Source organism: Ambystoma mexicanum, chromosome 2q, assembly GCF_040938575.1.
Source record: "Ambystoma mexicanum isolate Mex_15411 chromosome 2q, UKY_AmexF1_1, whole genome shotgun sequence".
Classification (NCBI taxonomy): domain Eukaryota; kingdom Metazoa; phylum Chordata; class Amphibia; order Caudata; family Ambystomatidae; genus Ambystoma; species Ambystoma mexicanum.
The window spans coordinates 1,260,912,253-1,260,930,303 of record NC_090924.1 but is presented as its reverse complement, the minus strand read 5'-3'; the positions used below and the strand labels follow the sequence as shown (position 1 = coordinate 1,260,930,303).

At 48.3% G+C, this 18,051-nt stretch overlaps 1 protein-coding gene across 2 annotated transcripts in view; it reads left to right on the top strand.

Annotated features, from left to right (window-relative positions):
- The window catches only part of HDAC8 (histone deacetylase 8), a 1,597,648-nt gene that overhangs the window by 682,848 nt on the left and 896,749 nt on the right, over positions 1-18,051 (top strand). The gene's annotated exons all lie outside the window — the stretch shown is intronic.

The following is an 18,051-nucleotide window of genomic DNA, read 5'->3' as shown; positions in this document are numbered from 1 at the left end:
GGGAAGGGCAAGTTGAGAGGTGACCCTTCTTTAGCCATCTATCCCAAATGTCACATGTTGTTCGGAGGACCGCACTGCGTCTTGCGCTCGGGGGCCTTTCCTTGTCTGGTAGCCATAATAACCCATCCAGTGGGCAACCTGCCACTGCTCTGTCCATCCGGGCCCAAACCTTTTCCTTGCTTTCTGTAAACCATTCTCGCACCACTCTCAGTTGAGCCGCTTTGTAATATCTATTTATGTTTGGCAATCTCAGCCCACCTTTATGCCCAGGCGCCCTGGAGTGTTTATTCTGCCAGACAAATTTTGATATTATTGTGTTTAGTGTCTTAAAGAATGACTGCAGTCGGAACGGTCTGAAATGTATTTAGAAGTCTGGGGAGAGTCACCATTTTGACTGTCGTTATTCACCCCAGCCAGGAGATAAAGAGGGGGCTCCATCTCGAAAAATCTTCCTGCACTTTCTTTATTAACTGCGCGTAATTGGCCTTATAAAGAGTAGATATCTTGCTGGTTAATTCTACCCCAAGGTATGATATCCTACCTACGGCTGTTCTGAAAGGAGAGCACCTATGCCTGGCTGTCGATTATTCTCTTGTTAGGCCCAGCTCCAGCACTTCTGACTTAGTCATATTTATCCTGAGTACCAATATCTTCCTTTGTTTCACCAGTATTGATACTGAGGCAAGTCCCTTTTTACGCACACTCCAGAGTGAATATAACCCTCTAGGGAAATAAGCCAATACATAGCTTTGCAAGGATAAAAAGGTTTAGTTTTTACAGAATACAAATATCAGTAAAGGTTTCTGATGCATGAGAAAGTTCAGGTTCATCTTAGTACAAGCAGAAGCTTAAAATGCTGCATAGCATCATACAGAAAAAACTGGTGTCACTGATTGGTGGGACCCTATACAAGTAGTGATTTCTCTGCCCTGTCCGTTCGCAGTAATTCTAATTGTCTCATACTATCTTTTAACCTGCTATAGTTCGCCTTGTACTTCTTTTCCGCTAATTCTCTTTGGGCAGCCCTCAGTTCAGCCTCCAAGTCCTTTTTTAACATGTCCTTCTCTTTTAATTTTTGCACGTTAAGAGAAATGATTTCCCCCTGAGCACTGCCTTAAAGGCGTCCCAGACTACGTCTAAGGGAGCCCCTTGTGTCGTTTATTTCAAAGTAGGTTCTCTTCTCGAAGCAACGAGCTGGGGGTAGATCTCTCTCCGCGGCAGGGGCCTCCCTCTGGAACAGCCTTCCTGCCTCCCTGAAACTTGAGGAGAACCATCTCCGGTTCCGGAAGCACCTCAAAACCTTCCTCTTCACTTCTGCTTTCTCTCTCCCTCTCCCCTGCTAAATTCTTCACCAATACTGCACTGATTCTGCAACTGGGCCACTCTCACCGACCTCGGTCCTGGGCCCAGTCACTCTTCACTTGCACTGCCTCCCTGGCAACCCCTGCACTGCGGGACTGTCTCTGTATCACTACAGCCTCCCCGCCCCCCAGCACTTGTCTGCACTTACCTTGCACTTGCCACCAGCTGGCCCTATTTATTTATTATTTTATTTCTATTCTACTTATTTGTACTGCACTCCCCCTCCTTCCCCTTGCACTTTTTCCCTTCCCCCTACCCCTGCACTTGCGCGGTCTGAATGACACCTGGCCTAGTAGGATCGTTGTCTGTCTTCCCCTTGTTCCCCCCTCCCTGCCTCGTCGCGCCTTGAAACACTTGTGTATAGGCGCATTACAAATGCCTTATCATATCATATCAGGTTCTAACTTTGTCTCTGAGTGATTCTCGCGCTACTGTGTCATTTAACACTTCCCTAGGCATCGTCCATGACCACACCTGGCTTTGCGGTGTCATCCCTCTTAAATTCACCCATATGGGAGTGTGGTCAGACGGGGAGATCAGGTCCACCCTTATCTCCATCAGTGCTCCAAGTAGCCCTGGAGTTCCCATGCATAATCAATCCTAGAAAATGCCCAATGAATGTGGGAGAAACATGTATACCCTGCCTCATCACCTTTTTAGCTCCCCACAAGTCTCTCAGTGCTAAGTCCGAGAGTTTGTCCCGTAAGGTGCTGGACGGGCCATGACCCCTGATGGACACTTGGCCACTCCTATCTTTGTCTGGATCCCAGGCTAAATTGAGGTCCCCCATCAAGAGAATCTCCCCTTCCGCAAAGCCTTCCATTTTCCCCAGGGCCTGATAAAGGAATGCCTCTTGTCCCATGTTGGGGGCATGATATGATATTTTATTTATATCACGCCCATACAAGTGTTTCAGGGCGCGATGAGGCAAGGGAGGGGTACACGGGAGGAACAAAACAACAATCTTACTAGGCCCAGTGACATTGAGAACGCACAAGTGCAGGGGAGAGGGAAGGGGGGAAAGTGCAAGGGGCAGTGGAGGAGTGGAAAGTGCTGAACATGTGATCAACAACAACCGGTATTGCGGCCAGCAGATGGCATGTGCAAGAAAAAGGTGCAGATAATGGGTGTATGATAAGTGCAGGAAAGGGACTGTAGGGTTGCAGATACAGACCCAAGTGCAAGGGTTGCCAGGAGGCAGTGCGGGTGTGTGGTTGGGTGGGCAGGGATCTGGTCCTGAAATCAGAGGGTAGACAGGTGTCCGGTGCCAAAACAGACAGATCAGCAGGAGAGAGAAGGCAGAAGCAAAGGTCTTGAGGTGCTTCCGGAACCAAAGATGGTTCTCCTCTAGTTTCAGAGAGGCAGGGAGGCTATTCCAGAGGGAGGCCCCAGCCAAAGAGAGCGATCTACCCCCAACTTGTTGCTTAGAGAAGCGACTGATCCCGAGGGAGTTGGAGGCGGAGGAGCGAAGAGCTCGAGTAGGAAGGTATTTTCGAAGGGAGAGTTGAAGGTATGTATTTCTGACCCAGGCCCCAGATGGCCTGTGGACAATGCAAAGGGTCTTGAACTTAATCCGTGCAACCACTGGGAGCCAGTGAAGAGATTTCAGGGCTGGAGAGATACATTCCCTGGGCTTGAGGCCAAGGAAAGTCTTGCAGTCCTATTCTGGATGAGTTGCAGAAGGCGGAGAGTAGTAGCAGGCAGATTTAGGAAGAGGCTGTTGCAGTAGTTCAGCCTAGAGAAAACCAGAGCTCTGGAGACAGTGAGCTTCTGGGGGAAGGAGAGCAAAGGAAGAATACCTCAGAGGAGGTGCAGTTGGTAGTTTAACTTCTTAGAGACATCAGAGATGTGTGGAGAAAAAGAAGGCGTGGAGTTGAAGATGACCCTGAAGTTCTTAGCCTCACAGGTGGGCGCAGGGAGAGGGCCAAAGGAGGCCGGCCAGAGAGTGACGGGAAAGGAAGGTGCAGAAGTGCCGATAAGGAGTATCTGTCTTACTGGCATTAAGGCAGAGGTCGTTGGTGGCACACCACTCCTGGATTGCAGACAGACAGTCAGAGATGAGAGAGGGAAAAGAGGTGGCAGGGGGAAAACGAGGGTAGTGTCATCCGCATAGCATTGACAATTGGAGCAGAGAAAAGCAATGCAGTGAGTTAGGGGTGTCGGGTATTGGTTGAAAAGCCAGGGAGAGGGGCTAGACCCCTGGGGAACACCACAGGTGGAGAGTGAGATAGAGGAAAGGAAGGACCCAAGTTGGACCTGAAAGGGTCGGTTGGAGAGGAAGGAGGTCAGCCAGGCCAGGGTCTGATCAGTGATACCTAGATTATCATGGAGGCGGTTGAGCAGAATGGCATGGTTCACCGTATCAAAGGCAGAAGGGAGATAGAGTAGGATGAGTATAGAGGGGAGATTAGAATCGCCGTTGGAGAGCAGGTCTTCACGGATGTTCAGGAGAGCAGTTTCCGTGCTTCTGGCTGCTCTGAAGCCAGACTGATGGTCGTGGAGACAACCAACAGAATCAGTGCGAAGATTAAGCTGGGAGAGGACCAGCTTTTCCAGGGGTTTGCCCAGGAAAGGGGTGATAGTGATCGGGTGATAGTTAGACAGGCAGGAGGGATTGGCAGTGGTTTTCTTTAGAAGAGGGCAAGGCTCAAGTGGTGAAGGAGTGGTTGCAGAAGTCGGCCAGGGCAGGAGCGAGGGAGGCATATAAAGTGCCAATTGTGAATACTCTATCCTCCAGGCAAATTTGTATACATATGTATCTGCCATTAGGGTCACCTAGGGTGTGAATTACCTTGGCTCCCTGTGTGTTTGAGACCTATCGAGACCCCTGCGTTTTATTTTTGGCATTTTCCTGGTATACATGTGCAAACTGATGTATACGGAATCTAGGACTGTCACCCCTTTTAATGTGTGTCTCTTGTAAAAGAAGGATGTCCGCTGCCCCCCTTTTAAATTGAGCTTCCAGTTTCTTCTGCTTCCTTGGTGTGTTCAGGCCCCGTATGTTATGCGAGAGAATTCTTTAATGGCTTATTCCCTACCATGGTGCAATCTCTTTTGGGCCCTTTCCTTCTGTTTCACCTTACGATCTCTTAGATGCTGCCACTGCGCTCACCATTATCACCTCCCCCTCTCCCCAGCCCCTGAAACAACTGACCCCTCCTCCCTTCCCCCCTCCTGTCTAAGCACAGTATCTTGCGATTCATCCCACAGATCTTGGGAACCGGCCCATGTTTTGTCCTGGAAACTAAGGTTTCTTGAACCTTCTAACGATTCCAACTGGTACCCCAACTCCTGTTCCGGTCTGTCCATTTAGCGTCAGTTGTATCATCTCTTAGCTCTTCTCTCCCCGTTTTATGGTTATAGTTGCCACCCCCACCCCCCTTGGTGCGCTTGTATCCCCTGTTCATTCTGTGAGTCAAACATGCTGGTTACCTGCTTTGGATCTCTTTATTGATCCTCGTCCCCTCTCCGTTTTGTGAGCGAGCCTTTTAGTTGGTCTCCTCTTCTCCCCCTTGCTATAGACCAGCCCCATGGCCTGCTCCTCGGACAAGAGGCCCCTCACCTATTCTCACTGGCCAGTTCCTCAACCTCTTCCTTCCCCAAAATTGAAAGGCATTTGGTGCCTGTGGTGGCCCGTTGTTGCTTCCCTTCCCAAGAGAACATGCTAAAGGGAAATGTCCATTTGTACCAAATTTTGTTATTAGAATCTTAGTCACTGGGCCGATTGCCCGTCTTTTCTGTAATGTAGACGCCGCCAGGCCTAGATAAAGGAGGACGTGAGATCCGTTTATAGTAATGGACATCTGTCCTCTGGCCGCACAGAGGATCCTTTCCTTCTCTTCGTACGAGGCCAGTGCCGCGGGCATGTCTCTTGGTCTGTCTCCCGTTCCCAACCTTTTGGGGCCAACCATGTGAAGGCGGTCGATGTGAATGTCCTCCGGGACTGAGTCAGTCAGGAGGGTCGCAAAGCATTGTTGCACTATTGGTTTCAGATCTGCATCTATATTTGTCTCTTCTAGGCCTTTTTTTCTTATATTTGACCACCTTGAGCGGTTCTCAAGGTCCTCCATCTGGATTTCCAAATTGTGTGTTGCCGTGGCTAATTGTTCCAGAATATCTGAATTTTGCCGAACATAGTCAGACTTTTCTGATAAGCCCTGCTCTGCGATGTCCACCCTGCCACCCAAAGTGTTGATTTCTTCCCTAACCTCTTTCAGGGAACTTTTTAGTTCTATTCAGTTCTCCATTTGGTCCTGGAAGGTCGCAGTCATCCTCTCCTCCATGCCCTTCAGATAGTCCTTAAGATCCTCCTGGCTGAGAGCCATGTCGCTATCTTCACGTGGGCCCTCTCCCCCATTCGTGCTGCTTACGTACCTCTCTTGGTGCGTTCCCTTCTGTGTTTTGCCTCCAGCACTGTTCCAATTGACCCCTTTTTGTGACCTTATTCACCCCCTGTATTGCTGGAGTCTGTTTCCCCTTAGCTCTTGGCATGCGAGTAAGGTGGAGGGCCCTCTTGGACGATTCGCGAACTTGCCGAATTACCTACGGCCCTCATATGGTATACAAGTGCTTTTGGCCTTCTTATGTAGTCGTGCTGGGATCTGCCCATGGCACAGGTGTGACCACTGCTGCCTGCAGTGATTAGCAATCACCCCGTTTCAATGCCTGTAACAGTGCATGCCCCCTCCACGGTCTCGATAGGGCCCCCGCTCACGTCGTCCCTCGCCGCGACTGGGTGGGGGGCACTTCTGCCAGGTATATGACTCACGGTGCGCCGGGGGGGTGCCGCGCACTTCTGCCTCTCATTGCGCGGGGTCCTGGTGGCACTCTGCTGCCGACGTCGGCATTCCCCCTTCGCCTTGCCACTGTATCAGCTTCTACACAGGGTGAGATGCCGTTGCCCATCAGTTTCCCCCGGTCTGCATCTCCAATCCGCGTCGAGGAGAGGTATGTGTTCAATATTCCTCTGTCTCAGCTTGCTTAGTTGCCACCATTAATTCGGCCTGGTACGGAGCACAGAGAAGCATGGCTTCACTCTCTGGTGGTCATCTTGGATCCCGGTCACATATGTTTTAAGTAGATAGAAGGAGAGAAGGGCCACTGGTCCCCACCACCCAGGTAGCTATTCCAACTGTAACTCCTGGAACTTCTTGGAATGAAGCTTCCATAATATACATACATTCCAGCACTCACTCTGACATCACAGCTACAGGCTGACACGCACGCACGCATGCACACACACACACACAGCAAAGAAAAGTAAATGCAAGACACTACAGTAACTAATGCTAAAGATTGTGAGAAAGGGTGCCATGACTAACGCTAAGCAAGGAAGACCACGTATTGCTGAGCACAGAAACCACCCTGACACAAACTGTGTATGCTGTTAGTGAAGCTGTGGGTCGTTGCATCTACAAAAGGATCAATGATGGCCACTCCCTGGTCACCCGTTACAATGTTTACCAATCAAAAGCCCTGAAGGAGATTGTGAGGGATTACAATGGGAAAGCAGTGCTCTCCGGGAGAGGATTGCAATACCTGAAACAAACCTTGAAGAACTGACGATTTGTTGAATTTATATAGCACTTTCACCAAAGCATGGAACAAAGATATACAGGCGATGAGAATTCAAGTGGTATCGAGACATTCCAAAAATTGTGAATAACAAGAAAGAAAATTAGTTTTACGAGGTGTGAGGTGACAGAAATGTGAGGCGGATGACTTTGTGAAGGTTTTTCAAAAGACAGGAAACACAAAGTGCATCTGTCCCTCACACTTATACATACAGTAACTCAACAAGGTAATGCATGGCAGTTCAAATGCAACAAAAACATAACGGTCAAGTACACCATATAATACCAGTCTCTACTTTTGAACTGGATGAATTTCCCTTCGACAGATTCAAACAAGATTCTGTTCCACAGTTCGAAAAGAAATGGGGAAATCCTGTTCTTTAAAAGTTCTAACACAGTTCTTTGTGACTCCAACTTGACAACAAAAGTTCCCACACGCCAGTGGTTCGACAAAAGGTTATTTCGAGGGGATTGGGTCCTCCGACGTATTACATATCTATGACAGTAATCGCCACAGCTGTGCTGCTTTGGAAAATCTTCGGCGTCTGCGTCCTACGTTGATACGCCGCCCTCGAGGACGTCACTGGATATTATAAGTAGGACGCACGACGCCCGTAGCCTCAGTTCCGTTTTTTCTGCGAACGTGTTCGCTTCGGGAATCTCAGCGCGCCTCGACTCTTTGGAGTTTCTGTTGCTTTCTCGGTTCTTCGAACCTGTTTGTGAAATATTTCTTTGTGAAGATGTCTATCTCGTCTTCCACACCGCGTCCGGGCTTTAAGAAGTGCGGGGACTGTGGGTCCAAGATGTCGGTCACGGACTCGCACAACGCCTGCCTCTGGTGCCTCGGGGAGGCCCATGACACGGATGACTGTGTCGACTGCCAGTCGCTCACATCGAAAGCCTTGCAGGAGCGCAAGAAGAAGTTATCGGTAGGTAAGGTGTCCAAGCCCCGGAAGTCGAGGTCTGCTGGGCTTTCGACTCGAGGGTCGACTCTTCGCTTCATTGTCGGAAGTCCAGTGGGTCTCGGTCCCGGAGTCGGACTCGCCACTCCTCTGCCTCTTCGAGGCACTCCCAGAAGCGCCGTCATCGGTCGCCTTCCCCGTCCTCATCTGAGGACTCCGTCCGTCGGCAGGTCGCTTACCCCACCAAGAATGCGACACCGGAGGAATGGGCTTCCTTCGGGAAGAAAATGTTGGCGATTCTCGAATCGCAGGGCATTGGTCCGTCCGCGCCTCCGATTGGGGTCGGTCGTGATCAGCTGAAAACGCCGCTCACACGCCTTCGGGTTCGAAGAATTTCCTCCAAAAGGAGCCTTAGGAGACGCGTTCATGGTGGAGTGGTCATTCCCACTGCTGTGCGCGTTTCCTCCAGTCCCCGTCATCCCGCAAGTACTGCAGAGGTTACAGAGGTTCGGTTCCCGGATAATCCTCATTGCTCCGGCGTGGGCCCGGAGGACATGGTACCCGGACCTTCTCGACTTGTCCATCTGCCCTCCACGTCGTCTTCCCTACCGAGACGATCTGCTCTCACGGGAGGGGGGTCAGGGTCTCCATCCAGAGGTCAGGTCCCTCAACCTTCACGCTTGGTTTCTGAAAGGTTGAGGTATAAGGATTGGGACCTCCCTGAAGATGTGATGGAGGTGTTGCTTTCGGCCAGAAGGCCCGCAACAAAGTCCCTGTATCGTTGCCATTGGAGAAAGATATGCGACTGGTGCAGGGTTAAGAATGTGGATCCTTTTGCATGTGAAATTCCCATGGTTCTGTCTTTTTTGCTTTCTTTGGCCCACAGGGGCCTTCAAGTGGGTACCATTAAAGGTTACCTGGCGGCGCTGTCCATATTTAAGCGCTCGTCTGAAGAGTGTTCCTATTTTAAAATTCCTTTAATTTCTCAGTTTCTGAAAGGGCTCCCTAATGTGTTCCCTCCGTCACCTTTCCAGGTGCCCGGTTGGGATTTGAACCTTATTCTCAAGTTTCTGATGGGTGCTCCGTTTGAGCCTTTGCATTCATGCCCTTTGAGACTGTTAACTCTGAAAACTGTATTTTTAGTTGCGGTCACTTCCGCTCGCAGAGTGAGTGAGTTACAGGCACTTTCAGTTAAGCCACCCTTCACTGTGTTTCATTAGGACAGGGTTGTCCTTAGAGTTCGTCCTTCTTTTCTTGCGAAGGTGGTGTCGGAATTTCATTTAGGCCAGAAGGTTGTTCTTCCAGCATTTTATCTTCCTCCTCATCCTGGTAAGAAAGAGGAGAGGCTCCATAGGCTTGATCCTAGGAGAGCGTTAAGCTTTTATATTTCACGCATGTCCCGGGTCAGAGTGGACGATCAGCTCTTTATTGGTTACGCTGGAAAGCGTTTGGGACAGGCTGTGACGAAACAGACTTTGTCTCGCTGGATTATTCTGGCAATTTCTGAGTGTTACCGCTTGGCGGGTAAGGACCCACCGGTCGGCTTACGGGCCCATTCTACCAGGGGTATGGCTGCCTCTACTGCCCTGCAGAGGGTTGTTCCTATTCGCAACATCTGTGATGCAGCAACCTGGGCTTCCGTACATACTTTTGTATGTCACTATTCCCTCGATTCCATCCGGGGGCAGGATCTGGCCTTTGGCAAGGCGGTCCTTTTACTCCGCAATTTGATTGGGCATGCTAAATTTCTGTTTTCTAAATTCTTTTTCCCACCTCCTTGCATTGGTACTGCTTTGGGAGTCTGTCATAGATGGGGAATACGTCGGAGGACCCAATCCCCTGGAAGAACAAGTTACTCTCTTACCTTTTAACGTTCTTTCGATGGGATAGTCCGACGACGTATTCCATATCGCTCCCTCCCTACCTTCCCCACTACAGAATTTCTTATGCGATTGCAGCTTACGTTTCCGCAAGGCTTTGTGTGTCAGACTGGCAGAAGACTGGTGGCACACGTTCTGGGAAAAAACTACAACTGAGGATATGGGCGTCGTGCGTCCTACTTATAACATCCAGTGACGTCGGCCGTCGGAGGAGGTCCTCGAGGGCGGCGTATCGATGTCATCGACGCAGGACGCAGACGCCAAAGATTTTCCCAAGCAGCACAGCTGTGGTGATTACTGTCATAGATCTGGAATACGTCGTCGGACCATCCGATCGAAAGAACGTTACCAGGTAAGAGAGTAACTTGTTCTTCTCTTCCTCCTGTGATAGTAAGATTTAAAGTAATCACATAAAGAATATCTCTTTTGTAACATAAATTGTCTTTGTCAGGTTGCTTTTGCAACAACTTATTACTTCTGAAATAAATAACACTTCAGCAGTTCTTTGCTTCTGCAGTGAAAGTTTTGTCAGGACAGTCTGCCAACACCACTTCAACTGCAGCATTTCATCAACTTCCACCTGGTTTACTTCCATGCCAGGCCTACTACTTCAAAGTTCACTGTTCAGGAATACTCCTCTGCCCGACACATGCTTCTGTGGTTTACAACAGCTTGGTAGTGTTCATTACTTTAGAACATGAAGTTTCAAGCATCTCTTCAAGAAAGGCAAGATTCGCATTGGTACTCTTTTGTACTTTACAACACCAGTGCGAGTTATGCTCCTCTCCTTCTGAACAACCTTTTCCAGAAGAGCAGCCTTCTTGCCACTCTTGCTTCCTTACTGCTTTATTAACCAAATACTGACAAGAATATGGTTTTATTCTGCTTCTTCCTTGGCTTTGGCGATGTGAGTTTGTACCAGATTTTGTTATGTACTTTTTCAAATATGGGCAAAATGCTTTACAACCTTTGGAACTTTCATTAGTTCCTTCCTAACTTTGGCAATATCTGTTGGTTTTAAATTGCCTTGCTTTTGGTTTCTTTTGGCTTGGACAATGGTTGTCTGCATTAGGTTTTAAATGTATTGCCCCCTTTTGTAGCTTGGTTCTAATTAAACTTGCATGCTTTAAAACATTCATTTAGCTTTGAAAACGGTTTTCTCTGGTTTCTAATAGTATGGTATTCAAAATTGCCTCTGGTATTAACTTCACACATACGAGTCTGAAAACACTTGTAGCGAGCATGTTAGCTGTCTCGGAGCGCTCTGGTGTCAATATCAGCTGGTGAACTCACCGGGTCAGGCGGGCGCATCCGATTCCCTCACTGCTCACAGGTACTTCGCTTCAGTGGCTCTCCACGACCCAGCACTCTGCTGATTTTGGGCCTGCGCCACTTGTATACAAAGTTTCCTTTGCCTCAGAGATTCTCTGGTACTCACCGGCCACCAGAGACAGCCTGGGGGGAGGAAGCTTTCCACACTTCTGCTTCCCGCAGCACTGCCTCTGCAAAATGAGTCTTCATATGGCAAGCTTCCCTCTCACGCTTCCTGCTGCACAACCTCAGCAATTACGGCTCCTGGAGGCAAAGACCATCTCGGGACTGGCTACTGCTCTCTGCTTAACAGTGGTCCTGGCGTCTGCTCCCTCTTCCAGTTTCTGCTTCTGCTGCTTTAACTGTTCACATTGCAGTCTCTGCTCACTCATGACCTTCACCTGAGGGGGCCTTTTAAGCCTCCCAGTCTCCCTCGGGTGTGGGCCATTCTCCCTAACAAGCTGCACTCTGCAGTCCTGTTCCTCTTTAGCACTCTTCTTCGTCGCAGTAGTTCGGGATCATGGGACTTGAAGTCCCTATTGAAAAAAATCAGTTCTTCTAACTTCTGTTTTGCAATAAGCTATTAGAAGGTTGGGGTCTTGGGGAAAGTCTGAACAAGGAGGGTTTCTCATTCCTCCCGACATGCTCCCCCACCCCTCATGTGATCCTCCTGCAGAACACCACCCCCAGGGTCGGGATCAGAAAGCATCTGCCTTTCCCTGGCCACATGAGAAGGGTCCCAGGCCAGGTTTTCTGGGGGAATCATTACTGATTCGTGAAAGAGAAGACCACCTGACGAGTAGAGGCAGAGAGTTCCAGTGTATAGCAGAGGTGCATCTTGGCATTGTATAGTTGTTTTTCCGTGTGTTAACATTTGCATATCTCCAACAATGCCTGACCCAAATATAGTAGTGGTCCATATTGACACGGCGCAGTTACAAATGCTTTTACTGCAATAATATACAGTTTCACTCGTCGCCATACGACTTGTGTGGTATTATTTGTTGCAAACATGTTAATCATGTAATGTATAGTTTTTTTGCTGCTATTAGAATGCGTTGCACATCTTTTTTGTGCGCTAGACAGGAGGTTCTTTGATCGTGGTAATAGGTGTCTGTAATCGTCTCACCCCCACCCCCTTTCCACCCTGTATCACTGGAATGGTAAACCCCTTTAAGCACCTGCAAGCTTCGTCGGCTTTCCCAGCAGAAGCTTGCACTCACGAAGACTGGCCCTTTTTTCACAGGTATTCTAATGAAATGCGTTCTTGCTATTGGGTGATGGGGCTCTTCAAGCCCATTAACATTCCAACAGATAATCCTCAGATGTCTAATGTAGCATCTGGATTTGTTTCAAGTTTGTATATTTTGTGGTTTAGAGGTATAATCCCAGTGCCAACTGTACCTGTTTATCCTCTGTGCTTCCGACTTTTGGCCCCCTTGAATCTCTGCAAATATTCGCAGAGAAAAGGGAAGACCTTTTACATATTCCTAATGAAAGATGCCTCTGTCTTTTTGTGTACTTGTCTTAGTCATTTTATGAATGGCAAAAAGCCAGACTGCTTAAGTAAAAGAGAAAAAGTACTGTAATCCAATAAATACTTCACATTACAAAATCATAACAAAAAACCCAGTCTCTCATCCTAATGCGGGTAGTGAAAAACGTTCACTTACGTCATTCCGTACAATGTTGACTCGCCACATCAATTGGTAGCTTTTAGCCCATGTGAGCAGATACAACTGCCACCTTTGTGTTTCATACATTGCATAATAGAAATGTGTTTTAACGGCTCTTTTTGAGTGGTTTCCTTTTTTGTGTGAGTTATTGTGCGTTTGCAGCAAAGCAGCCTAATGCCAAGGCCTGGTAACTACTTCACACCACGTTTGCACAAATGGCATCATGTACATATTTTCCACATTCCTGGTGACCCTTATGGGGGTCAGACCACTTGTTTTGCCTTACCTCACCTTTGAAGACCAATTAATTGAGGGACTGACTAACGGTGGACAGAGATGAAACTGCTTTACTAACCCCGTTATTGCTTAACCTCTCCATTGAGACACAAATCAATTCATGTAGCCTATGTACACAATTAGTGGGGTCGTTTTTTGTGATGGGAACTTTCTGATCTGCTTATTACATTCCCTGGGAGTTGGGCTGAGCCCAACAAACTCACATATTTAAACAACGAAGTGTAGAGGTAATGATCAGACATCAGCTTAGAGCTGAAAAGCTTGTACGCCTATGTACCATCCCCCGCCCTCCCTACTTTTGGTATATGCCTTTCCATGGTCTTTCCATCTGAAGAAGGGCAACATTGAGCTCAGCCCTGCTCCCAATATGCCATCTGCTGCTCCCACCTCTCTCCTCCCACCATTGGATGCTCTTTGACACCCCACATACTTTACTACTCGTTACTGGGGCAACTTTGCCCTGGCCGACCCAAGCAAAGGGTGAACTGCGAAGGTCAATCCCCCAGTCTCCTCCACGCCTCTTTTCCTGTGAGCTTTTATACCAACTCCTCTGGAAAAACATAAAATCGACCTTGTGAATTACCAGCTAGCTACCCTTGACTACTGCTGAACTCAAATGCATTATCTTCCTCCTCCCCATCCTGCGATTCTCTCCTTATGCTCTCTCCAATCACGTTACATCCCTCCACCCTTTCCTATCCCTATCATAAAACTCACAACTTGCCAATCTCACTACATCCTCTTAATTCCACCAGCCATCTGACCACTCCACTCCTATCACCTACACACCCCACCTCTCCTACTCTGAAACTAAGCTCCTCTACTCCTCCCTGCCACGTGAACTGAACATTGCATTCTGGAACGCTCAGTCTTTTTGCAAAAAGACTTCCTTCATCACCGACTTCTTTCATTCTAGCTCGCCTCCCCTTGGTTCCTTTTTTTGAAAACTTTATTTAATACTGGCATATTAACAATGCGGGAAGGTCATGTTTCAAGTGAGGCAATACAGCGTACATACATGGCAATGGTGTAGATTGAGACACATTATACAAGATATAGGGTGTAGGGGAGAAGGGGGGAAGGAGACACAACATAATGGGTCATTCAGAGGGTGTTGCAGATCTCACTGTCCTTGTCCCTTCTTCCTCGGACAGTAAGTATGTTCTGGGGAGGGAGGGCCCATATGTGTTTGGGCCTCGAGGTGGATTGAACCCCTCGAACGTATGACTCTTCACAGTCTTGTTTGTTGATTAAGTCTTGAAACCAGCATTGGTGAGTGGGGGAGGTCTTTTGATTTCCATTTCCTAAGTATGTTCCGTTTAGCCACAGCTCCACCCACTGCGAAAAGTCTGCAGGTTTTGATGGGTGCCTTTCCGATATCTTCCAGTAGGTATTTCAGCGGTGTGACTGGGATGTTTGTGTTTAATATAGCGTTCATAGTTTCTGCCACTTCATTCCAGAATTGCTTAATTTGTGGGCATTCCCAATACATATGAATGGCTGTTGCGGTAAGTGTGCCACATTTGGGGCATGACTGTGGTTTGGAAGGGTCAAACTTGGAGATTTGCTTGTGGGTGATATGCAGGTGATTCAAGATTTTGAATTGGATAAGTCTGAAATTTGCACAGAGGGATATGGTTTTTATATATTTGCAGTAGTTTGTCCAATGCTGCTCATCTATCTGGATGTTCAAGTCTCTCTCCCACTTAGTTTTCATATCATTCTTGGATGGTGTGTTCGACTGAGTAATCCTGTATAGCATAGACATGCTGCCTACGAAGCCATCTTCTGTCAGTATCTCAGATAGGAATTTGTGAGTTGGCAGTGCACTACGGAAGGATGGCCACTACGTCTTGCAGGAAGCCTTCAACCGTTGGTAATGTAGAGTTGTGGTTAGACTTTTTCCTGTTCTGTTTTGGATCTCTGCCACCGTGAGGAACTGGCCTTCCGGGAAGAGATCTCCGACCTTGGCCTGCTTTTCGGGGTCGCATAATGTTTGTATAGTGAGGTCCAATGTGGATTCCAGAAATGGGTGTAGTGATAGGGGTAGGTGCGCCCAGTATGGTATTATACATCCCACTCTCTTGAGGATCTGTGACCATGCTCTCACTGTCGATTCCATAGGGTCGGCCAGCGTCTTTTCTCTTGGCACCTTTGCAAATATCATGCTCTTGAGGTTCAGAGGAGATGCTGCGAATTTTTCTGCGTGTATGTGTGCAAATTGTTCTGTGGTATTTGCGCAGTATTTTGCTAAGTGTGCTTGTGCTGAATAGTGGTATAGCTGAAAGTTCAGGGCTGCTAGGCCTCAAGTGTCGTAGTTCTCGCATAATTTGGGCCAGTTTAGTCTGGGCGTCTGCCCTCCCCAGACGAAACGTGTGGCAAGCTTTTGTAGTGTGTCGAAAAATGTCCTACCCGGCCAGATTGGGATGTCAGTACAGTAGCTTCGGTACTACTAACATTTTCAATAGGGATATACAACCATAGAGGGACAATGGCAGCTTGATCCATGCATTGAGTTTGCATTCCAGTTGTGTCAGGTATGGGGCATAGTTATTGGCATACAGTGTTCGTTTGTCTGGTGCCATTATGATGCCCAAATATCTTGCTGTGGTGGGAGACCAACGTAAGTCTTTCATGACTGCAGTCTGAATTGTGGACTCGGTCAGAGGGATTATTTCGGACTTGGCTCGGTTGATTTTGTATCCGGAGTGCGTGGTGAATTCGGCTATGTCTCGTAGCACCGGTGTTAGATGAATGTCTGGGTTCCTGATGTATAACATCGTTTCGTCTGCGTAGAGGAAGATGAATTGTGGGGATCCCATTATACGGATCCCCCTCCAGGTGTGATTGTGTCATAGATATGCTGCCATTCCTTCTATTGTCAGTGCAAATATTAACGGAGAGAGTTGCAGCCTTGCCTAGTACCTCTCTGTAGTTCAAAGATGGCTGATAGCGTTTTAATGGTCCGTACTCTGGCCGTGGGGTTATGGTACAGCAGTTTTATGAATCTGAGAAATCCTGGACCGAACCCCATCTTCAGGGCAGTGGAGCGGCCAGGTATAAAACCGGTTTGGTCCGGATGCTCAAGTTTAGTCATATATGGGTTCAATTTGTTGGTTATGGACTTAGTAAAAAATGTTGCATCTACGTTGATGAGGGACAGCGGTCTATATGAGGAAGGAGAGTGTACAGGTTTATGCGGTTTTAGCAAAACCGTGATGATGGCTTCTCTCATTGTCTGTGGGAGTTTTCTGCTTTCCAGGGATTCTTCCCATAATTCTAGAAGCCGTGAGGCAAGTTAGTCAATAAAGATTTTGTAGCGTTCTGCAGGTAGGCCGTCCGACCCTGTCACCCTGCCCGCCTTGAGATCTTTGATTGCTTGTTGTATATCTTCTAGAGTAAGGGGTAGATCTATAGTGGCACTTTCCTCTCGGGTGAGCTTGGGGAGTGGGAAAGATTCCAGATATTCGTGTAGTTCTTCCGTTGGTACTTGGTCCACATTCGTGTAGAGCTTGCTGTAGAAGTCTCGGAACACTTCATTCACCTTCAGATGGTCTACATGTGTCAAGCCTTGTTCGTCCATAATGCTGGTGATTTGTCTATGTCCCTGCTCATTCTTGATAAGGTTTGACAGCATCCTGCCGGATTTACTGCCCTCACCATATTTCCTGGCTCTGATTGGTTGAGACGTATACCACACCTCGCGTTCCACCAATGTAGTAAATTTAGCTAGAGCATCATTCAGCATGGATAGTGTTGTGGGTTCAGGTGCTTTGGTGTATGCTGTCTCTGTCTCTTTGATATGGGCTTCGGTTAGGGCCAGTTGGGTGCGTATGTCTTTCAGTGTGCCGTGAACCTTGGAAATCAGGTGTCCTCTTAGCCACGCTTTGAAGGCTTCCCAGCTTGTGTGGTATGATTTCACTGAGGCTTGGTTGCGGTCGAAGAAGTCCTGCACCTCGATCCGGAGAGGTTCGTGTAACAAGATGTCTCGCAGGAGGTCAGGCGGCATTCTCCATAGGTGGTGTTCTGGAGTGGGCGACCCGATCTGGATTTCAAGTACCACTGGAGAGTGGTCTGAGAGTGTTCTGGGTAGTATAGTGCATTCCTTCAGGCCCGAGGTGCATCTCGTTGAGCAGAGCCAATAGTTGATCCTGGAACTCGGCCCATGGACGTATGAATCAAATGTATATTCCCTGGTGTTAGGATGCATTTCTCTCCAGGCATCCGCGAGCTGCAGAGAGGACATGGCCTGTTTTATGGTGAGTGCTGCTTTCGAGTTTGTCCGCTGAGCCGTGGATGTCCTATCGAGTGAGGGGGTCCAGAATGGTATTGAAGTCTCCCCCCCTATATCAGTCTTCACTTCTGCTGTGGATATTAGAGTCACTGTAACGCTCACCTGATTCCCGTAGAGGCGCCGGTCTTGACTGGGCGTATACCGTATCTTCAAAGGTGATGTGTAACACACGGCTGGCTCTTTGGGCTGGACCTCTGTGCACTGTATGTCTGACTCGAAGGGTAAGATGTCTTAGGTAAGTGAACGCCGTGCTCTCCATCTGCCTCGGGGCAGGGTGCTGTAACCAGTTTCTTCACTGGATAAGGGCAGCAGGCCTCTTGACTTCAGAGGACTGCTGTCCGTCGTTTACTGCACGAACGGTAAGTTTCGAGTAATCCTAATGTCTTTAAAGTCTTTAGTAATGATGTCTCTTGTTTTGCAGGGTTCCGGCGATGGCGGATGACGGGCTGAAGTGAGTTGAAGATGGAGCCCGTGTGATGAATAGAAGCGCCTGGAAGCACGTAAGTAAGCGCTTGTTGCCTGCTTCACGATGCGCTCTAACTGTCTTTTTATTTTGCAGGTACAAGTTCGGAGCGGCTGCAGGGTGCCGGAATACCCACTGGGTTAGATGTGGAAAGGAGTAATGGCACGTGAGTATTAAAGTTCCCCAATGTCTTTAAACGCACCTTGTTTTGTCTTTCAGATGCGGGATGCAGCGCCGAAGGCCTCCGGAGCGTGCGAAGAGTTGGTAAGCTTTTGTCTTTCAGATGCCGGAAT